The sequence below is a fragment of the Onychostruthus taczanowskii genome, unplaced genomic scaffold (genome assembly GCF_017590055.1).
Source record: "Onychostruthus taczanowskii isolate IOZ18803 unplaced genomic scaffold, ASM1759005v1 scaffold7, whole genome shotgun sequence".
Lineage (NCBI taxonomy): Eukaryota > Metazoa > Chordata > Aves > Passeriformes > Passeridae > Onychostruthus > Onychostruthus taczanowskii.
In genome coordinates, this window is record NW_024504786.1 from 17,332,516 (window position 1) to 17,357,003 (window position 24,488).

Genomic DNA, 24,488 nt, shown 5'->3' on the forward strand with positions numbered 1-24,488 from the left:
AGCCCTGCATTGCTGACGTGCAATGGGCATGAGCCTGTGAAAAGCATGTGGTGGGGGGAAAAGCACAATGCCAGAACTAATGTGAAACATTTTCATGCAACTTGTTTCTTCAGATTCAAAACTTTTATCTGAGGGTGATGATGTCAATTAAAAGAATGGTCTTGAACACACTGTATTTCCTGAATGTGCCAACTTTTTATTTTATATTTGTGTCCAAAATTGACTGACTTTTTCACAGCAAAGGCTGTATCAGTGGTATATATTCACCTTTGCAGAATTTGCACCAAATCTTTAATACAGGATGGTGCTTATGATAACTTTACATGTTTTGAAAACTTGCATAATTATTAGATTCTGCAAACATGACATATTGATGTGCAGTTACTTTACAAGTAATATTGCTAATACTATGATGATGCTGGCTGCATTCATTTAGCGTAGGAAATATTTACAGCTTTGTTATAGTGGATCTGTCACATTCAAAGATTGCAAAGGTTTTGTGTAGTTCTTTAAGATGTCTACTGCAACAAAAAATGTGTGGGTGACATTCCATTAGAATGGAATGACTATCTATTTTGAATAGTTTTGCTGCTACTGCTCAACTTTTGTTTAAGAACAGGTGCTACTAATGAAGAGGCTGCTTCTTAGTGGGCTAACTTGTAGAATTGTTTTAAATTACATTTTTAAGGGGTCTTATCAAGTACTACAAGTGATTTAGATTTTACATTTTTAAACTTCTTACTCTGTCCTTCAGTGACCCTTCCATTTTTCTATTAGTTTTTAAACAAATAATGCAGGACACCAGTAATTGCACGATGTGCAAATGTGAAAGGTGAGCCATGAATAAATAAAAATAGATGGCAATTTTCCTGACCAGCTTCCAAGGAGACAGGAATTAATATCATAGCTCACACTTAGAAGCAGTCATTCACCTCACTCGCTTAGTATGCCACAAGAACAATCACAAGTTTCATCCCAATCACCATCACACAGGGGATTTGTGCTTCAGTTTAAAGAATGGAATGCCTTGGTATTGCAGAATCACTGAACAAGTGTTGCATTGTGCCACTACTACAGTTCACCTCCCTTTAGACACCCTACAGAACCTTCTTAAGTATGATTTTTCCACCACTGCCACTTAAGAATATAAAAGGTCTCTGCACCTGAGAAAGCATGAATTATTTTAGTAAACTGAGCTTTGGATATAATGAAAAAACTTGCCTGCTAAAAATCTCCATTGCCAAAAATTATTGAAAGGATAAACTCTGAAAGGAATAAGCATGGCATGTCCTAGAATGGGCCCGCTAGAAGAAATGCCTCATTTCATTTGGCTCTGACTTAAACCCTGAAGGAAGCCAGGGGCAGTGCTCACCCACTGCAGCTCTTCATTCTCTCCTATTTCTACCTGAAAAAGAGCTACTCTCAGTCACCTGGCAGCTCCCCTGCTAGAAGGGGAAGGGAATGGCTTAGCAGTCCTCTCACTGAATAAGAAGTAGAAGATCAGGTCTGTTCTCTGGCTTCTTGAGAGAAGTGTTTTGGTCTAAGTCCTCTTTTCATTTAGGGTATCAGAGAACCAGATACATTCTCTATAGTCAGAACCTGTATACAGACCCTACCTACCCCACAGAACTCTAAGGAAAAGCCCTCCCTACCCCAGGCATGTAGGAGGTAGAAGTAAGAATCATCCTGTTCAAGAAGATAAACAGCACAACACAAACATAGACCAAAAAAACCACCAAAAAAACCCAATGACATAAAACCAAACAACAAAACAAAAACCCAAAAAAAAGACCTCCAAACCAAAACAAAAGCCCAAACCCAGCCCCAAACCTAAGTAATTTCACAAGTATGAGGATGGTGTTTGCGAGTCAATGGAAAGCTTTACGTGTACTTCCCAGTTCTACAGGTGCTCCAGGCTTAGCTGAATGCTTGCTGTCAAGCCAACTGTGCCAAGCTATGCTCCCCTCACCTGCCCATCACCCAGTGCTGTGGAAGAGTGTCAGTCCTTAAGGAAATCACCACACTCTTTCTGTTATTGATACAAGATGACCCCATCACACTTAGGATGATTGGGAGAAAGTATTCTGCAGGCTGCATGTAAGAAGCTACCCAGTAGGGTTGCAGCATATTGTGTATGTTAAAAGCACTGTATGTTGAAGACACACTTTAAGGCACATCAGCTGGGGAAAATAATAATAAATACCAGGAGAAAAAGAAAAAAAAAAAAGTAATTTTTTTAGAAATAAGTTCTCAGATGCTAGTCTTTACAAGTCAGGAGTTGTTTTTTCTTTTCAAAATGATGTATCTTTAGTCCATGGTATTTAATATGAAATTTTGTACAAGATTCCTAGGAATTAAAAACACTTGGACTGTCATGGACAAAACCCTTTGGCTTTAGTTTAGTTTAGGTACAGGGTAAAGGAGGTAGGATTAGCTTTAAAGGAATGGGTAAGACACAAACACTGTTGGCCTATCAGTGCAGGGAAATAAGATGCAATCATTTGTTAGTTTGTAAGTGCAGGGGAAAAGAACGTAAGTAGATGAACCTGGAAATAAAGGAAAATTGAAATGGAGAATAATGGCAATAAAGCAAAGATTAGAAAACGTTCCCTCTGGCAATTTAGCTGTTTTGGAAACAGCAGGATTCCTGGTGGGAGTGTTTGTTCTTTATTCCTTGGTTTTAGTCAGATATATATTGGCATATATGTTGCTTTTATTACTCTAAAACTTGCTGCACTATTTCAAGTGCAGTGTGATATTTTTCCTAAAGTTTCCTATTTCTTAAGAAAAGATTTTAAAGCTCTTGTGTAATCATTGAAATTATGTTCTATACATAAATATTGATATATTCTTTTTTACTCAAAGTGCCAAAGGCTACTGTTTTTAATAATGGCTTATCAAATTATATTACGTTAGAGAGCAGAAATGTAATAATATATACATTGGAACTCAGACCTCTGCATGTATATTTGATAAGGAGCCTTTTGTAAAATTACTCTTTGTTTACATTCCACTGGTACCTTAATTTAAAATTAATCAAATAAATTGACAGGTGACATCTTCTTAGTGTTCTGATTTTCTTACTTGCTAACAGGCACGATTTTCTTTGTTAGGCTGTGCTTTACTGAGAAAAGAAAATACTTAAAAATAAAATATGTTTTTAAATGAGAATTCTCTATATAAAGTATTGTGTTTAATAAAATGTTATGCCATGTTTTCAAATGGAAAATAATTTGTAAATTGCTATAAATGTATTTTGTTAAATAAGTACAGATCAATGCTACTGTGTGAGTTTATTGTGCTAACATCATGAAATAAAGATAAAATTCCTCATCGATGTTTGTTTATCTATGTGGTGAAACAAAGTCCCACTTCTCCCAAAATATTTTTCAATATTAGGTATCTCATGATGTGTAAAGGGGGTCATCAGTGAGAAACCTTGAGAACCTTGCACAATGGTAAGAATTTATGAGGAACAGTGTCCAAACAAACTTTTCTCTAACCTAAAAGCATTTTACAAAAAAACCCCAAGTGAATTGGGAACTTCAAGCCATGTGGGGGTGTGCCTGCTCAGTCATTCCACAGCACCTGCTGCATTGCTAAGCCTCTAATGCCCCTAAGCCACCTTGCTAGTGTTGGGTAGAGCGGCCAGACATGGTGAGGCCAGCCTTGGATTTGTGAATGAGAACAGGGCAGGTGTCAGAGGCAAACTGAGAGGACAGGCTCTCAGGGGAAGACGTTAAGATGCAGGAGTCAGCAGGTGTCATATATCCTTCGCTGGCAACAGTGAAAGACCTTATGTATAACAGCACACTCTGAAAAGCAGTCTTACCTAGAAGGCACACAAGGTATTTGGTAAGCAGACAGCAAAGACTGTCTCCAGGCCTGGCTTGAGACAACCTCAAAGAGCAACAGCAGGGCCCATGTGCCTGGGGTGGAAGACACAGCTGTAGCTGAGATACGCACTGACATTGCCAATGGCCTAATTAAGGACCACAGGGAGTAGCAGAGCCCCTGCAATGCATGGCAGTGCAGCAAACTGACTGAGAAACTTTCCCAAGTGTAGGCTGCCCCTTTGTACCTGTGTGTACTTGGAGCAGGTAACCTGCTGTGGCTGGGGGGCACTGGGCAGCTGCTGTGACTGCTGACTGCAGCCAGGCAGTGCAGCGCTGAGTGGTACAACAATGTCACATGTGCTGTGATCCACGCCAAGGCAGCGGGGTGCACTGACATCGCCTTAAGCTGTGGTGCAAATCTGGGTCACTTGGCAACCCCTGTCCCATGACTTTCATGACAAGTTAAGATGGGAGCCCTCAAGCAAAAGAGAATCAAAAACCAGTATGTTTTCTCTCAAAGAAAGGGAAGAGTCTGTACAGTTGTTCCCTTTGTAGTGAAAGAAAGCACAATCTTCCTGTGGCTGAGCTGGAGAATGCCCTGCCACCACAGCTTAAGTAGCCAGTTTCAGGAGAGGCCTCTCCTTTGGCCTCAGCAGATGCTGCTGTGGCAGTGCATTATATGCCCAAGGTTAAGGTGTCCCATCCTCTGGGACATGTGTTGGTAGCCTGGGAAAGCTACAGACAGTGATGGCTGGTATGGCTGAGAGATGCGCTGTAAAAATGCAAGAGAGTAAAACAGACTAAGGTAGGACTGCTGAAAGGTGACATGTAATGCAAATCTGATGAGTTCTCCCCTGGGAATGGCCCCTTCCATGGATCACAAAGGGGCCTAGACAATTAGACAGTTTTAAAGGGCACATTTTAAACATCTGAATTTTGGTTAAAAACAAAGCCCCTGTCTGACGGGTATCTCTGATGCAGAGACTATATTATAAACCTTTATCTAAGATGAGAAAGTACCTTTATTAACAAATCCTGTCACATTCGCTTAGACCACTCTGGCTACAGCAAGAGTGTCACTAATTTAAGAAAGCTCACTGTGATCCAGATTGATGACTAAATGTAATCATGCAAAGGGGTTTACAAAGGTATGATTGATCAAACTGAAACTTAAATCTATTTTGTGCTGGATTTTTTAAGAGCTTCAGAGGTCTTGATATAAGAAGTCACGTATGACAAGACTACCAGAATCAGTTTGGTACAGATTTATGAAGACCTTTTGTGTGACAGATCAGTGCACACCTAATTTAGCAGGAACATTTTAGAGACATTAGAACCTCATGACTTAATAAAGTCATGAATAAAATCATTTCACAAACCTTAAAGCATGGAATGTATCAAAGGTGGGATAAAACTTGCAAATGTCTCCATACTCCACATTCAAAATGAGAGTAAGGCAACTCCAGCTGCAGACATGTGCACACAAACACAACAAGTTAACATGTTGAATCCAGGGTTTAGAAGGAGACAGCTAAACCTACCATGGAACAAATTGTGGCAAGACTGCAAATACTCTCTAAAATTTTTCTTCTTTGACTGCAGTAATCTCTTCAGGCATTCCAAATATGCATATAGACATAATTTAATTATACATCCCATATATGAAATCTGTAATTTTACCATAAAGAACAACACAAATCTTCACATTTATGAGCATTTTCAAACAGGAATGTGCTTTATGAGCACATTCCTGTTAAAAAAAAAAAAAAAAAAGCTAATAACTAAAGCTAATAACTAAACCAAGTCTGCTCAGTCGCAGAAAGCACTTCTCATGTTTGAGGGGGAAAAAAAGTTATCCCCCCTCCAAACTTCTCGCTACCTTCAAAGGCCAGGTGTCATTCAGTTTTTTCTTACAGTATTACTTTTCCAGTGCTGCTCAGAAAGAAATGGGAGTCATGGAGATTTGTGGATCTGTCAAATCTCTGCAGCTACTAAATGATGCATAAGGCAAAGCTCTGCCCTCTCATCAAATCATTCAGAGGAGACTGGAGTATATGTAAATGCAATGTGATCCTGTTTCTGCTCCTGCTTCAAACAAAGTTTGTGGATCATGATCTCTCTTACTACCCCATGCTGAGACCAGAAGACTATGTCTGTTCTGTGAATAACAGCACACAACTGAGAGCAATAGCTTTGCCCATTTTCACCTGTAAACTATATTACTATGCTTTGTAAACAATAGCCATATTTGAATTTTCTCTAAAATTAACTATAATGTTTTCAATTAGTACAGGCTAGGTTTATCAAAGTTCTCAGTATGCATTGTTTTGATGTCCTTTCATGTACATATTGGTGTGATATTCTTTGCCTGAGCTACATAACTGCTCCTGTGAGCCAATCACCCTGAAATTTGTTTGTTTTAGTCAAGGAAAGGTGTGGATACTTACCATAGTCCAGGTGTACGCTTTTTTCATAGAGCATCAGCAGGGGCTGAAGACTTGTTCATGGTATCAGTTGCAGCCTCTTCTGATACTTCTTGACTTCCTGTAGCATTTGAGACAATCATCTTCACTCTTATAAGAGAGGCGAGCTTTCACAGAAGTGATTCCAACATCCTATATCTCCCAATACTGATTAAAAACCAGCCTGGCAGGGAATAGTTGCAGGCTTTGGCCACTTGTAGGCTTTAGTTTCCTGAGAACTACTATGGATATGATGACAAACTAATGCTTTGGTTTACTACCAAAGAATGAGAAAAACTAAAGAGAAGCATGCAGTTGAAATGGCCAGGACAGCTTCATACAGCACATTCTGGCTAGTAACACAGAGCAAATGTGCAGCGAGCTCTGTATGCCTAACAGATTGCAAAGTTGTCTAACCTGCTAAACCAAGGCAGACTGTGGAAAGAGGTTTCTTAAAACACTTTTATTTTTAATGAGATTTATGAGAGAGTTCTCCATTCAACAGCCTCTCCTATGATGCAAGTGGAAGAATTGATATAAATTTAAAAGCCCCAAAACGTATACCTTACCTAAGGGAAAAAAAAGTGAGCCAGGAGAAAGCTGAAGATGCTATGCAAAAGGGAAGAGTAAGCAGCACTGAAATAACAAAATCATAATTTTTAAATTTGCATGGGATTTTTATCAAGAAGTGTAGGCAGCTAAATAGTACAATCAGTGCTTTCTTAATTCCTCTTCAGTTATTCATCAAATAAATGAAGACTGGGTCACTGCAACATAATTGATTTCCTCCATATTAAGATACAAAATGGGCCTAGTTTACAAAACCCTGAGCTCTTGTCATTGAGAAGAGTAAGGGGAGGGACCAAAGGAACTGGTGAGAGTATATCTTAATCTGTGAAGTGATACAGAAGCTACATGGATACTTTATGATATTCAAGATCAAAATTTTTGAAGATTACAACAAGAGTAGCTAATCTAGCACTGGACATGCAGATAACACAACCAAAATACTTCAGAACCTCTGCAGGAATATATTATCAGTGAAGTTCAAGGAGTGGAGTTGCAGCAAGGCTGGTGAGTTGGACAGTATCAGTTGTATGCCACAAAGCCATGTTAGACTGCATAAACAGTCTTGTTATAAAGGAAAATGTGTAGAGAGACACAGCAAGAGATCTGCTGCCATAGAAACAGATGTAGCTGCTAGATGTGCTGCATCATTGCTACACTGAGGAAAAACCATGGATCAGCAGTATACCACAGACTGCATCTAACTTGCTTTGTTCAATCAGAATTTAAAACCTGAAACAGATAAATGATGATCAGTTATTTTTTATAACATAATGTAGCAGCACAGGCTTAGCATACTTTCTATCAGGACTTAATAACTAGTGGAAAACTGGAGATGAAAAACTAAAAAATTAAGGAATAAATATCATTCAGAAGCTTTAATGTGATGTTCATAGTGCTTTGCATTCTCAGAAAAATGAAAAAAGGTATAGTGCCTGATGGTTCATTTCTTATCCAGACATTGCTCCTATAGCATTTAAAGAGTGCTTTACTTTTGCAATGTTTGTTCCTATTTGCTAACAAATGAAGCTGAAATTCCATATTTTTAATCCATCTCTCCTATTCCAGTTGATACTTTCTTTTTCATAAGGAATCCAGCTGCCAGACCCATACACTACAAGAGTGCCCATTCCATCTTCTATTGCACCCAGTCTTGTTCCAGCCTTGTAGAGACTTAACCAGGCTGTTTCAAGCAGTGCAACTGCTTTATGTGGAATCAACGAACATTTTTAACAAATAAAAATAAACTGCTGTCTAAATCACTGCAGAAACAGAACTTTAAAGTTCACTTTTAGAAAAAATTATAATGACAACTGTTCAAGGCTGAAATGTTATTTCTCTGTAGTCAGTATCTCATTATTCTCTAGAAAAGTGCAAATGTATTTCTGCTTTTAAATTATGGCAACATGGAGCTTTGGATTATTCAGAGAGAGATTAGCACTGATATACAGCTGATAAATTGAATTCTGAGTCCACCTGATTCTCACTTCTTAAAAGATTGGACTACATAAAACAAAGTAGTCATATAATAAATTGCAGGCAGAGATGTAATATCTGTTATGTGTATTACATTTAGGGCACAAGGATGACATTTGGTAGATGCCATAATCTCCTGCAACTGTATTAATCTTTATTGAGTGCTGTCAGTTCCTGGTAGAATTCTGATGTTATCATTTAAATAGGAAAAAAAAATTGTACGTTGGAAATTTATTCAGATTTTCTCTCTTCCGTGAGACAAAAATAAAGTGCTCCATTTAAATGCACTCCTACATGGTTTTCACTGCATAATGGTACTCTGTGGCAGCAGCTTGCACAGTAATGCTGCTTTCTACTAAAAAGTATGAATTGACCTTATGTAAACTGCAGTAATTGTTTCCTGAATTAATGAAAAGATCCTTCATTTTTCCAGAAGAGGAAATTCAATTGAATTGAGGTGCTATGAATCCAGAAGCTCAGATATTTGCAATACTTATATGTCTCTGGTAGCAATACCATAGAACAACCTATGCAAGCAGAAGCTTCTGGATAAGAACATCAAAGATCTATCACTTAAGCATTAAAGTGTTGAAAGTGCTTTCTGGCTTTTTAGCATATACTTTCCAAATACATATTTTTAGAAGTTTTCCTGAGCATCTAGTTGATTATGTTGTCTCTTTACTAAACACAAAGTTCAAATCTATGTCCTCTGCTACCAAGTGCCTGAAAGGAGTCTTAAGAAAAAACCACTTTCATTCAGGTTGGCCTTGTTTTAGTCCTGGAGAGTGCTTGGCATACACCAGAGTAATGAGTGCTTATTAAGAAGATGAGACAAAAGGACAGAAGATTTGTATATTGCATGCGGTTTCTTTTCAAATTGTGATCTACATCACCTTAAAAAAAAATTAAACATAGCGGTTCTTGGGACAGTGAAGAGTCAGTTACAATAAACAAGACCCTTTAGCTATCATAGTGAACATTAAAAATTTCTGGAACTCTGTTAGCTAACATAATCACTCAGTCTTTTCAGCATCTGAAGTCCACTGGAACCAAATCAATCTTGAGGAAATGCAAACTGTCAAGGTTAAATAACCTTGTATGTTTGAAAACTAGCAGGAAAGCTTCTAGCTGTTGCTACAACTTACAGCTCTGCCCAGATAAGCAATCATAATGTCAAAATATGGCATATACGTGGACACATTGATAGGCAGATTAAATTAATTTCTAAACAATTTTAAAAAATAGAAAGAAATATTCCCTTGAAATTGCCAAAATTACTTTATAATTTTCAGTAATGAACCCATTGCACTATCCTTAGTATGATTGTGTAGAATTCTTATTGCAGAATGTGGACTCAAATGGGCTGAGTGAAGCCCTGGCTGTCCTTGGTCCAGCATAAGTAGCCTGTGTGAGGCTTTGGATTTTGAAAATTGTCAGGAGTAAGAGGGTGGGAAATGATAAACCTGGAGTAGTAGTAGCAGCAGGGCAAGGAATTGACCAGCATGGACAAGAATATGGACAGAACAAGAGGGGAAGACAATGAGTTATGGTACTGTGTATGCGTCCAATTCCCACATCATCACACCTAGCTTTCAAAACAGGAGTGTCTTCCAAAACAAATCAAATAATCAGCAGTAACGAAGCCATCAAATTAAGCAGGGCTAATTATTAACCCACACCAACAAACAAAAGCAGCAGCATTTCAGCTCTCCCCTTAGTATAAAAATTCAAAACTGTGAAATGAGAAATGTTCTAGCTGGAACCTCGCAAATGTCCTAACCCCATTTCTCACCAATCTGTCTTTCCTGCCTATCAAATTCAATTGACTGACAGGCAATTTTTAGGAGCCTTTGTACTATGTAAGCTCCAGTAATTCCTTCTTTAAAAAGCCTTTCACTCCTGCTCACTGCAAGAAGTGAAAAAATGTGCCTGTGTGAAGAAAACAAGCAAATTTGGCAGAAAGGAATCCATCAACTGCTGTTAGCAGTACTCTTAGGTATGGCAGCTGGGATGAGCCAAAGGCCATAACTGGCAATTTTCTCATTGTTTTTCTTATCTCTCAAGAGACAGTGATGAGATTTTATTGGCCCAATTAACATCTAAGTCCTGTCAGACTATTTTAGATCAGATTAAGTCGAGATTGTTTGAACAGATGAAGATAGAGAGCTAAAAATACTGAGAATGACACACTTTATGACATGAATTGGTCATTCCTTCAATGAAGAGGAAGGATTATTTCTCTCTCCCCTTTTCCTTAGCAACTGTGAAAATGTTGGGTTCTTCTTCATTTCTAGAAGAGCCCTGATTTCAGGATTACCAGAAAATAGAGGCATCTACTTGTAGCCAAGGCATCTTCTGAATAGCACAGGACCTTCAGTTAAAGCTTTTTAGTCCCTATGTCTTATTATGGAAATTATTTCAGCTAAAAGGAAATTACAAAGCCTGAGGTATGGGAAGCCTTTTATCACACCATGGAGTGCTCATATTATAATCCATCCCTAGGAGAGAACTTGCTTGACAAATACTATAAATGGGAGCATCTATAAGAGGATACATAATTATTTATCTGCTGATAAATTCTGGCAGATCATCTTTCCTATGCAGCTTGAGTAAAAGACATAATCAGAAAGTCCTTGATCTGTTAATGGGCTAATAGCACTCTAAATCCAAACTACCATGAAAAAACTGTTAGCTCTAAAATACTGTTTTACTTTTTTTTTTTTCTTTTTCAGTGTAGTATCACTGAACTCTATGCATCATATTGATATTGTACTGGGAGTGTTGTAGTTTGTTTGTGTGGTTTTTTATAATTTTTCATTCAATTAATGTTTAGCAGAGTTATTTTCCTTCCCACTAAATTCAGCCTAAGTTCTCAAGCAATGCTTTTTGTCAGGGTAGTTGGCCAGTGTCTCAGATAGGGTTTAAATGAATAAACGTTTATTACTTGAGTATACAATATTTCTTACCAATTGCTTCATTTGTTCTTTAAGTCAGAGTCATTTTGTGTCAAAAGGACAAGAAAGTAATATTGAAGGAAAAAGGAAAAAGAACCCTGAAGCCTCCAATTATAATCCCATTATGCAATCATTGCTGGAGACCCCAAACCAAGAATGTCAGCCAGTCATATTCCTAACAGAGACTGAAGAAATTTCTAGGCAAGACACTCAGGTGACTATACAAGTACATGCCATTGAACAGAACCTAGAAGTGGATGCAGATACAATCTCTACAGCTTCTTTACTTCTGTCCAGACAGTTTGCAGAGAGAGGAGGTGACTAGTGCGGAAGAGGAATGAGAGAAATGTTCCTCCTTTTCTGCCAGACCAATTATTTTATAATTACTGTGCTGCTGAGAGTTTGGGGCCTGCTGTGGTAGTAGTTCTGAAAAATCAAAATAACACATCTAGTGCACAAAGGAGTAATGAGTTTCAAAAGATTTAAAAATGCATGAATGTCTAGCAACCTGCATCCTGAAAATCTTCCACTGAATCCATGAGGGGAGGTAGCAGCAAAGTAATAAAAATTTTAACCATATAAGATGTTCACATGATTTTTAGATATTTATAGACATTTTGTGGAACAGACTAGGGCTTGGGGGTTTTACCATTTTGCCATGAAATGAAACCTATAAAATAAAATTAAAATGAACCCTCCATGACAGATATCTGAAGCATAATGATGCTAAAAATAAAATGTTACCAGGGAAACCAAATGGAACTGAAATTAGTGATACGGCCTGATCTAAAGCCACGAAATAAAATGAGAACAGGATCAAATTACACTGAAGAAAATAAATCAAAAGTAAAGCAGTCCTTCCACAGCAAAAGCTTTATTCTGATAGTATTTCTGATTATAAACCAAAACCAATATGAGACTCCTAGTATGGCTTTTTTCAATGGTCTGGATGTCCCCATACAGGGTTCTGTGTCTGTGTGTGTGTGTGTGTGTGTACAAGACTCAACAACTGAGCACCAATAGCCTACAAGGGGTCTGCAGCCTGCACTGCAGTGATTCCTTCCTCAGCATAAGAGCTCATAACTTGAGTCAGCTTTACATAACTAAAACTTCATCAGTTCTATCACATCGGCAACTTTTCCATCTTATGTTTTTAAACTCCTTCAAGAGAAAGTTAAAAGGTGGAAAATTATTCAAGATACATTTCATTAAGAGTCTAGATACTCTAATTTCAGCAGACACATGCATTCATAAGGAGCAGAGAGTCACCTACCACTCCTAACTTCTCTATTTCTGAAAATGTTAGTCTACTGCTATAAAATGGCCAAATAGCTATTTTCAGACAGAAGACATTACTTCAGGACTAAATTATTTACAGAGAAGTACAATGACTCCACACTTGACATCTCCATCCTACATTTGTTAATTTTATCACCAAACTCGAGCTTATTTCCTCACTTCACCCCCAACTTCACAGTGGTATTGGTATAATATATCTCTGCCACAATATCCATTCTTATCCAGTGATGGCAGGGAGACTCCCCGTTTGTATTATTGCTCCTCAACTAAAAAAATCTTGTTTACATGCTCCTTCAAAAGAGCAAAAGATTAATTCTCAACAAAGCAACTACTTGGCAGCTGAGCATTATTTTATCTAAAATATTATTGATGGGTTTTGTCTGAAATGGGACAGTCTCACAATATAGGTGATAAGCAGTGATTTTTAATGGCTATTCATTTTACTCATTTTTGGTTCTTGGTTCAGATCTCAGCTGAACGACATAGATCCACCACACTACCTTTCTTTCAGGTGACTTCTGTCCTTTTAGTTATATGCTGAACCCAAGGAAAGAGTGGCCTTGATGGCAGACACCAAGGTCTGCCATTGTCACAAGGAAAGTTAATATGTCATCTTCACATCAAGGCATATTAAAAAAGAAAATGCACACCTTTACTTTTGATGGTTTTTGACATGTAAATGAGTATAGCAGTGACACTTCTATGTTTTATTTATAAGACATAAACAGAATTAATCTTGAGAGTTATTCTGAAGCATTTTGCTGAAGTAGGCGGTCTACTATCATGTTATAGAGCACAGAATAGCAACATTTACCTTAAAAAGTTCACTTGGAATGGCATCAGGATTAAAATAGCAAACCTCTGGCTCGAATGATTCTGTTAACAGCTCATTTGATGCTTCAGTATGAACTAAGTTAATTTCTCTAGTGAAAACTTCTTAGAAAAACAACTGGTCAGAGAAGAATTGATTAAAAATGCATACATTCCCAGTTGTAGTTTAGAGTTCATCTGTTTGCTACCTTTTTTGTTACTCATTTATTATTTTAGATATCATATATATATATAATCTCCATTATTTCAAACCTGAACTCAGTCTAAATGATGTTCAAGTATCTTGCAGATGTTTACTACCCCAAATGCAAGCACAGCTGCTGAATATGTCAACGAAGCCAAATGGCAGCAGCTGTCTAGATTCCACTCTGGAAAAGGCTACTGGAAAGGTGGCTTATTAGAAAGAAAGAAAGAGAAAATCCCATGATACTCACATTTTACTCTCCAAATGATTTTTTTAGATCGTACAGTGCAGTATAGTGGCAAAAGAAGGCTTACTGAACCTGATAAAAGCAGATTTCTGGCTGAGATCAAAGCAAAAATACAGTCAGAGTTGGAGTAGCTTTGCCTCTGCCAACAAGCTCACTTGATGATGGAAATATCTCTTGTATGTTCACAAAATCTGAGGAAAAAGAGCTGACAAAATCAGACAGGAGAGTTTGAGAAAGGTATTGGTTGCTCACTGAAAAATACTTTCTAGGCAGCACTGTAGCAGCAACCTGGCTGGTGGCAGGACAGACAGATGTCTGCACATTCACCTGCAGACTGCAATAATTATATCACCAAGGATTTCTGAGTTACAAACAACAGCACAATACAAAACCAGCAAAAAAAATGTACCCTCCTACAATTGTACCTACACATTTTTCTGGATCCTTTAATTGAAATGTAAGCCTGGCAATAAAGCACCCCCAGTGTTTGTGATTACCAGCTGGCTATTACCAGAGACATACACGACTCAGCACTCCCGTAAATCCAGGACTCACCATCACTCCTCACATTTCTCAGTTCTCAATCTCTTTTGTAACTCAGTAAAACAAAGCCCATGAAACTCTCATCTTTGCCATCAGCTGTGGCTGGTACAGTCCACACACATTTAATGTATCATATTCAGATTTCCTGACATCCATCAAGTTCTTTGATAATAATTTAGTTTAAATAATCCTTTGTGCTTGTGTATCTTGTAATGAGGACTGACTGGAGCTTCAAAGGGAAAATAAAAAGTGCTACAAGAATCAGTACTAGAATGGCTTGATGAAGAAAAATATCTCAGGATATGGAAGACCAAGCAGAAATATCAATACAATGATGTAAGAAAAATCCCATCTGCTCGATAGTTCATGGTTCAGAGGGTGCTCAAACAACACCTTTGTGGCCTGTTGCAAAGAGGGTTTAGTGCAGCCTTGTTAAAGGACTGTGATTTCCTAAACCAGAGTCTTCTTTAACAAGTATCTGATTTGAACTCTTGCAAAAACATTTACTATGCAATTTGCTTATGTTTTTTATGCAATTTGTTATCATCTACAGTTTGGTCATGGATAAAACCTTTCTTCTTCAAAGCATACAGCTCTGTTGCTCATCCATTCTTGCTATTCTCTTCTAAGAAAACTGCAGCTGCTGCTATGAATATATTAAGGCTTCATAAAACAGCTGTCCTTAAGTGTCTCATCACACCTCTCCATAGACAAGTATGGCACAAAGCCATATTTCTGGTTTTGTTCTTTACATTCATGTCAGTTACAGATTCACAAATTCATACAGATATTTTGCAATAAACCTGGTGAATCTTGTTACTCTTGCAATAACTTCTACTTCAAAGTGCAATTGCAAAGTACCCAAAAGAGAGAAACTAGAAAAATTAGCAAAGCAGACATTATATTTCTGCTTGGTTTCTAATGGCTAAAAATGCAGACTCCTTTTGGTTTGTATCAAAATATTAATGTTAACTTCCCTTTTATATTTCCAGATGAGACCTTGTTTACAGATTCTCCTGCAGAAAGCCTCTAAAAGGCAAGTTGGGAAAAACAAAACACTGAAAGGCTGACTTTTATGTCTCATTTGAAGCAGCGACACAATATTAAAAGCAGCTGAGTGCCTGAAAAATTAAGGATTTACAAGAAAATTACTTCAACCAGTTACTGTTTAAAAGACAAAGAGTGATCAAAGCATAAACTAGATAAAAAGCAAATATAATCTGTCAATTTCTATAACTGTTAACATATAAAACTTATAGAAATTGAAGAAACAGAGCAGGTTTTGCTACAAAAACAAAACAAATCTTTCTAAATCTTGTCCAGTATATTCCTATTAGGGAAATTTTACCAAATTAGACAGATTTTACAGGAATCCAATCAATTCTATTAGGAAAACATTCATGTGCCTGAAAATCTCAAAGAGAAACTATCCTAATCACAAATTTATAGCACGTCACTTGTTCCAAACATCCTTCTAAAATACACCAATTAATAACTTCATTGTTCATGACAATGTGTCAAGAAAATTACACTCAGTAAGAGAGAATAACGCAGACTGCACTGTAGGGGAATGTATGTGAATTCACCATTAGGAGGATGTGGGGTATGCCCACCACAGACCTTATGCCACCCACAATGTAGGATGACCTACTGATTCAGCTTTAACCTTTCTGACATCCCGAATGAAATAAACCTAGAAATAAGGGGAGGAGACAGAAAAGGAAAATGGGGATTGGGGGTTGCCCACAGATCCTTAAAACTGGATGGAAGGTAGTGAAGATAATGAAGATGAAATCCTCCAGCCTCCTGTAGATCTCGCAGATCCAGAACTAAGACTGCTGAAAGCAGTAATTTCCAAATGTATTTATGGCAACCCTGTAAGCATCTTTGTATAAAGAAAATGAAAAAAACCCAAACAAACAAAAAAAAAGGGTTACAAAGAGAACATAGAAAGATATGCAGATTTAATGTTCTTACAGTTGCAACCTTCTAGTAACCTTTCACCTTGCTCTACCTGACATAATCACTGTTAGCTATTGTTAGTGCAGAATACTGATTTAATGTGGGGTAACATGTCCTGCACCAATGTTATTTATGCCCCCTTTCTTCCTTTTAATTTTTTGAAGATGTTTCAGAATTGATGGCACATGGCAACAATTTAATGAGACTCTTAGTATCTTCATCATAGGTTTGTACCTTAAAATCACATCTGTCACGGGACTAATTTCCGCTGTTATAACTTTAAAACTCAACATTTATCATTTTTTAACTGATGTTAGTTATGATAAAATGGTTTCTAACTGTAATTAGATAACAATAAAAATACGTTATGTGTTTTCACAATAGATTGATTGAAATCACATTTGCTTTGTCCACTATATAACAGAAAGACCAAAGTAAGACATGAGTCTCATACAGCTGCTGAAAAGGTTTCTATCCTGGGCTTTTTTTACTTCTCTGTCTATCTATTCCATCTTCATGGCCACTAGGTTCATCCTAACCCCTTGCTTAGGCTGGCAATGCTGATTACAAGAGCCAGAGCCATAATTTCCAGAACACTGTTTTCAGATGGGTTGTCATTCAAAACAAGGAACCAGACATGATTTAGGGTTCCCACTTTGTAGCAAAATATTCCCACACCATAATGTGAGAATAAAGAATTCTGTCTCTTTCTCTTCAGCATACTACATTTCTTCTTGCTTTCCAACAGTTAATGTCACACTCAATTCACTCAAAACTTCAGACAAGACTATTCTAAACACTTCTTTCTTTTGCAAAAAATTTAATAAATTTTAACTCATGCTGCTCACCTACATTATATATTACAAAAAACCCCCAAGACAAAAATTTTCACGTATTGTGGGTGGGAAGGAGATGGGGAGGTTCACTGAAAACTTTGTTATCATTTTCTTGGGGTAATTTCTTGTGTTCTTCCTTTACGGTTAGAATAACACGTATTCTGTTTAGTTCTAAATAAAATGTGGAGTAAGATGAGATATTTCATATTGGCAGACCAGACGGCTAATTTATGCATGAAATGCAATTCATAAAGCTTTTTAAGCACTTCCAGAAGCTCACATAGATTCTATAAGATATTTCCATGGATCTCAACCATGAAGGACAGGCTAGGGCCCACATACAGGTATAAACAGGATACTGTGAAATTATATACAGAGGTAGTCAGGCATAAACCAGAAAATGATTCACAGATAGAATTTTCTTCCATCATTAGTAAAACTCTGAGTAGCGTCAGTTAAAGCAGCATGTCTGGAAAATGAGGACCAGAAGAGTATTGCACGTCATTTAGAGACCTCTCCCTGCTGATTTTCACCTTGAAAAATAAAAGTGCAGGTGTGATTTGAGTATTTGAACTGCTGTAGTCTGTTGTCCACCCTCTTTTGTCAGAGCATGAGAGTTACTTACATCTCGTATGTCACCTAAAGTTAAGAATTTAGAGTTGACAAGAAATAGTGCCCAGGATTTAGATACTGATAACCAACATTCAGCTGTAAGGTCATTTACACTATTAAAAAAAATAAATCCAATTATAACTTTCTATACCACCAATGTTCCATGTACTGCCAAAATGAGGAAGTAATAATAATTACAACACAGAGACTCTAAGCAGCTAAGTGATTCTCCTTTTTCCTACACTTTGTACAGGTCCTTTCACTGGCTTTTGTGGCTTTCACAAAAGCCACCAACTGTAACTAACATAGATTTTGTACAAAATTTTCACAAATGACTGCAAAAATTATGTTAGAAAACCAGATGCAAAGACTGTGGGAACATCAAAACTTTCAGTACTTCGATATTCCTCTCCAAAAATTAACATTCAAAATTGCGTCCAGTATTTTGTGCAAGCAGTTATTTAGTACCCTGTCATATGGAACCTCAGCTTTGCTGAAAGAGATCTTTAATACCTTCTCTTCAGCCTTCTACAGTAAGAGCTCACTTACAACTGCAGTCTTTTCTGCAAACAATAACACTAAAAGCACAAGGCTGACAGCTCGGTAAGAGTAGGTGCCTGTCATAGGCAATGACAGATAGTCATCCATCCACCCATCTATAATGACAGAGCCTAAAATTATTACTTTTAAAAATCATTTTGTGTTGTTAAAATGTCTTACAGAAAAGGAAACAATTTTAAGAAACCCTTAAGAGCCAATTAAACCAGAATTCTTTACAGTACACAACTTTTCTCAAATTCATTTGAAAAGTCAGAACTCCAAGAAAACAGACATTTTTCTTCTGCTTTTGTGAGCCTGAAATGTGTTTTTCCTTCTTCGTAACCACAGGAGTGATCAGACCTAAAGTAATATTTTATTAGGTTGGCCTGTCTAAAGAACCTTGATTATTTCCATCAAAGTCACTGTGAAAAGGTACATGTAATTAACAGCCAAGCTATTCAACATCAGTATTAAACTACATTGGTTTTGCTCTGGCTCTTTGCTCATAAAAGAGCTAACAGGAGGCCTCCAGCATGGGTCAAAGGGCACAGGATCACCCTAATAAAATAAAAAAATCTTCTAAACTAAGGACGTGTGCTGTCTTCAGTCTAAGCTGTCACAGACTAAATATCTGATCCTAAAATATAATTGTGTTTGGGATGTATAGCACTCTCTCTAACACAATGGATGGAGCAACTCCAAAATTCTGTCTGTAAAGAGAATAAAAATTCCAATCATGATTTTAATAGCATTTCTTTTTAGAAGAAACAGGAACATTAACACAATGAATAAAATAAGCCAAATTTTAGGAGCAAGGTTGAAGAGGAGAGTACTTGGGTGCTTAAAAGCCAAGGTTTTAATCTCAGCTCCCTAGGAAAAAAATACTGCCCTAAAAAGCCACCAATTTATCAATTATTTCACTTACCACTGCTATCTTTCAACACAGCTTCACCAGCAATATATGCAAAGAATGTTACAAGTAATACAAGTAAAAAGTGGAGAGGGCAATTTAGATACATCAGGAAGATGAAAATCCACAACATTTAGGCCAGCCAAAAGTCCTGCAGCCTTATTTTTCATTAACAGATACATCTCATACATACTAGGATATGTAAGCTAATATGGAGATGCTGATTTTGACCAGAATTAAAAAAAAAAAGGCATTACTATCTTTTATTCTATAATTAAAAATAAAATTTGAGGCTTCTGCAAATGCTAGCAAATACCCTGTGTGTGTGCATCTGTGTGTGTGTATACTATCCTTGGTGCCTTAAGTCAGGAATAAATGCACATTTAATCTAACCATAAATGGGCTTGTAGCAATGACATTCCTATTTCAGTGTACTACCTTGCCAGAAGATGGCCATGACTATACTACACTTTTCTGTGTGGTAGAATGACAATATTCTTTAACATTTCAGTATCATTAATGCTGTTTTAACACTGATACAAAGCTCTGATATCTTAACATAGAAGCCCACTTCCAGATATTTAACTTAGCTAAGTGTAGTTTCACAGCAAAGAACACTCTCCACATTTTCAGACCTGGGTTTTTGGCTGTGAGGCCAAAATTGTAAAGCACAAGTGCCACACAGACACCCCACTGTCCAGCCTCTATTTAAATACCCAGCTTGGATTCAGGATGCAACTAAAGGTATTACATTTTAGCTACCAAGTCTCATGAAGCATAATTTCATTTTCAAGAGCACTGATTCCTTACACCTTCTATTGAATTTTATGAAAACATTGAATAATACTTAGCTATTTTTTAGATACCTGAATTTGCATTAATTTCAATAATAAAGAACTTCAACTAAAGAACAACAAAAATGATTATATGAGTTGGGAAAGAGCGAACAAAGAAAGATTAGAATTATTTTACAAGACTTAAGTAAGTCTTGTAAAATAATAACAGCACCTTCCTGGCACTTAGCAAATGCACAATGATTCTAATTCCCTGCTCTAGGAACCACATAGCCTAAAGTCACAGCAGATTTGCTTTTCACAGTCGGCTGTCCCAACAAGGTCCTATGAATTAAGAAAATCTCTCTGTGCTGTTTCTTAGAAGAAGGTACATATGGGCAGCTGTGAGGGTCCAGAGAACTGGGACTGAGAGATTTATGCTAATAAAAACTCACTTTAATCTTTAACACCCTTAAGTGAGGATTTACATTAAATCCTCTTCTTAATGTTTTAATTCTAAGCCAGGAGGAACAATTTCTGATCCATGGTGTCCATGATATAAATTTAATCCACTTGGAGATAAGGATTCATCACACCTACAAAACATTAACCATGTTATGGTGAAACAGCAAAACTTCCATTAAATAGCATTCTTTGGCAGAAAATTTGACATCAGTCTCTCTGGGATCCTTTAAGGTCTTATAGTAGTTTAGTCTATTTTGAAGAGACCCTATTGAAAATATAGCAAATGGAGCCTGATGAATTGCTGATCTACAATAACTTCTGTTATTCCACAAAGACAAAAAAGAACTTCTTGAAGAAATAATTTCCGTGTCACAACCAATGCGGCATTAGCATGGCATAGTGCCCAAGAGAGCTGTGAGAAATGAGTCTGCAGGAGACTGCCAGAACTCAGTATTGCCACATAAACTGAGCACTGAACCTCAGAAACATAAAAAAATTCTAAAGCAGAACACATTTGGTATATTTGATGCTTTCTTGTCCTACTTCACACAACCAATTCCCTATAAAATGTTTAAGTGCTCAAGTCAATGCTTAAGCAAGAGTCAGAAGCTTCACTTTTCTTAGAAGTACATATCTTGAAAACAAGTGATGAAAAAATTATGACAGCTGATGGACTTTATGAATTAAACTAGCAGAGACTTTAGATCTAATTTGTGGATAGCCTTCCCTAAGTAGGTGTGTTGCAGGCCACAGTATCTAGTATGTAATACACACAAAGAATACATGTATAATTCTGGCTCTTTTGTTTTCACTAGGAAAGATGTAAAAACTAAACTAGCAATTCCAGTAGTTACCTAGAAGAAAAACTGCAGGCAGTACCATGAGAAAAAGAGTTGCCTCATAATACATGCCAAAGGCCTCCAGGACCCAGCCTGTGCTTCAGATAAGAGATACAGCAGTAGTTCATCTAGCAAATAGCTACAGTGAAAGCCCAGAGGAACTGCTCCTGTACTGCCGAAGTTGCCTCCTTAGTGCAGTCAGGTTGTATCTCATGTGCATGGGACTGCCACATGGCCCTGCTCTCCTGCCACCTGCTGACAAGGCCCCCAAAGCTCTCAGTCTCCTGCTGCAGGATGCTTGCTAATCCATATAGGTATATTTCACCTTTGGGGTTCTATCTCTACCAGATCACCCTACACTTTCTACAGCTGACAGGAAAATGCAGGTTTTTACAGTGGGGAATACTCAGCCCCTGAGCCCTGCCTCAAACATGATAGCTGGGAGATTATCCCTCTCCCCTTGAGCAATGCAAGTCTGTGGTGATCCAAGAGCCCAGCCAGCAATTACATTAGGTGACATCCCCTTGTTGCTCAGCTCCTGTTTACTGGTGTGTCTGATGAGGTACACTGATCATGGACATTGCTGACCTGGAGACACAACTGAAGTGCCTCGTTAGTTTTTTTAGAGGACATTGACTCATATGAGCAAAATCATGGCATGTAGGGGCACCCCTGCTCTCTGCCACAGAGAACATTACCTTCTCACTCCTATATTACTTTGAATATGTTAGGTGGTTTTTGTATTCAGCATGGGCATAATCTGTCCAAGATATTTCAGCACTGTGTCAATGTGAAAGCTCTGACAGAAGTTTTCATAATCATATTTTGGTGACTAAACTGCTGCAAAGGTCAATAAAATAGTGGGTCTGCTCAGATTCCTGAAATAATTCAAGATATGGTAAAAGCCCTATATTGTCTCCATTTTTTTTTAAATTAAAGGGCAATAAACAAATGTAGCATTGATTGGCTCAGAAATGGATATAAGAGTGAAGCCTGCAGTGGAGGAAGATGAGAAGTGTTTGACTAAATATTTTCAATTAAAAATATGGCATTTTCAGAGATACAACATTTTGTGAAAAAAAAAACACTAACTGATTTCTTGATTAAGAGAAGTGGAAAAATATCTATGGCTATCCAAACAGTTTTCAAACACAGAAAATACTATTTTTGATTAGAACTTATTTTTATGTCTGTACATATAAACTTAGCATATGAAATGAGGATAAGAAATAAATTCAATAATTCAAAGCCATTTCAATTAGATGTTTCAAGTTCCCTGACTGCATTTTTCCACAATATAAGTTCATTAATGTTTTAAAAGGTCCATATTTCATTATGAGAAAGAAGGTATTTAAATAGTGAATATTTATAGGGATAGAAAAAATAATTTCCTGCCCTGCTGCAAAGAAACTGTTTTTATTAAAAATTGCTTGGCTTTCTTTAAACCATATACAAAATTATGCTTTTATTCACTCTAATTAATGCATCAGTAAATAAGAACTCCATCTCTACAATCATGACTTTTGTGGCATAAATGTTATATGCAGGGAAGAAAATTGTCGCACAAAATCACTTCATTTCCAGCAGGTAAGTTGCCTGTAGAGTATCTTATACACAAAAAGCCTTTTAAATTGCTTGTCTTTTGTACTTCTGTAAAATGCACAATCACTGGAGAAAAAAACAAGCTGAGAGAGATAATGTCAGGCAGGCTAAGTATACAGCAACTGGCAGGAAAATTTCTTTTCCAAGTCCAACATATTTGGCAGGCAAGTCTGTGGAACACACATATTAGCTGGCATTTATATTGGAAATCAGAAGAATATTCTGGTAACAAGTACAATCTTTTACATTCTGTCAGACTCATATTTATTTTGTTCAGCCCAATTATCCATTTCTCACTTTCTGTTATTATATCCTGAGCCCCAACTAGAGACCCAGCTGGTAGACATAGCAACGCTAAAGCCAGGTAGAAGCACCAATGAAAGAGCTGAAAATGACAACAGCATCAGGAAACACGTGGGTTCACTACTGAGGAAAAAGCATGGCTGAATTTTCAAATCCTTCCTGGTTCATTGAATAGCATGAGAAATCTAGATTTTAGAAATAAAAGCCAAATCCCTGCTATCCATAGGTTAATACTTAATCAGCCCAAAGTTCTCAACAGGAATTTTCCCATGTGATGGTAATGAGCTCTATTAAAAACTTGGTGGATTAACTACATGGATTTTTAATCATGTCATATCTGTCCAAATCCATACAGTAATTTAATTTGTGTCCAACACGATATTTTCTCCCTCCAAATCAAGCCTTTTCCTCCAACTAATTTTTCTTTGATCTTTTCACAACCATTAAAAAAAAGATTTCCATACTGGAGTCTCCCACCACTGTCTGCACTTGACAGTGTACCACCCACACAGTTTTGTGCAAGTGTTAAGCCTACAGTATTCATAAGCTCTCTAAAATGCGATTCAGAATATTTTCTACAGCAGATGTTTTTCCTTGCCTCTGCTTTCATTTTTAGTAAGATTTTTAAAAAATTAAAAATCAGCATATATTAAAAATAAAGATGATAGAAATATAATTGCAGCCAGCTGAACACTGGAAGGAAAACCTCCATTCAAGGACATCTAAACAATCCAGGTCTAAGCCCAGCTGCTAAGAAGTGAGAGCATCTTTCAGCCCCCCATTTTTACTTCCACTGAAAAGATTAAGAGGGTGAGGGCTGTTTGACGCACATCTTCTCTCTTTGCATTGCTCTAGTCATTTGGTTTGTGTATACAATGAATGAACTTCTGTGCACAAATTGAATAATCAAAGATGGCCCAACTTGTTCTATGTGTTCAGTAACACACATGAACATTTGAATTAGTAGATGGGGACAGTGAGACACCTGCTGTGCCCTTGTGTGAAAACAATTTGTTCATCTTTTTTAAATGTTGAATCTTTATGGTTTTTCCACTGAACTCAAAAATGTTCAAAGACTACTGCACTTATTGCACACACTTCAGCATTCTCAAGTAAACATGGTCACAGTGCACGTATCACTTTGTTGGGAAAAATGTTGTGAGCAAATCAGCCAGATTCTGCTGCAGGGAAAGCTTAAGATCTGAGACTCAAATCCACATTAAAATGTATCAGAGTAGTCACTAGTT

The 24,488-nt window shown here is 37.2% G+C and overlaps 1 protein-coding gene across 2 annotated transcripts in view; it reads right to left on the reverse strand.

The window, feature by feature from the left end:
* The window catches only part of PLPPR5 (phospholipid phosphatase related 5), a 200,032-nt gene that overhangs the window by 122,069 nt on the left and 53,475 nt on the right, over positions 1–24,488 (reverse strand). The window lies entirely within an intron of this gene.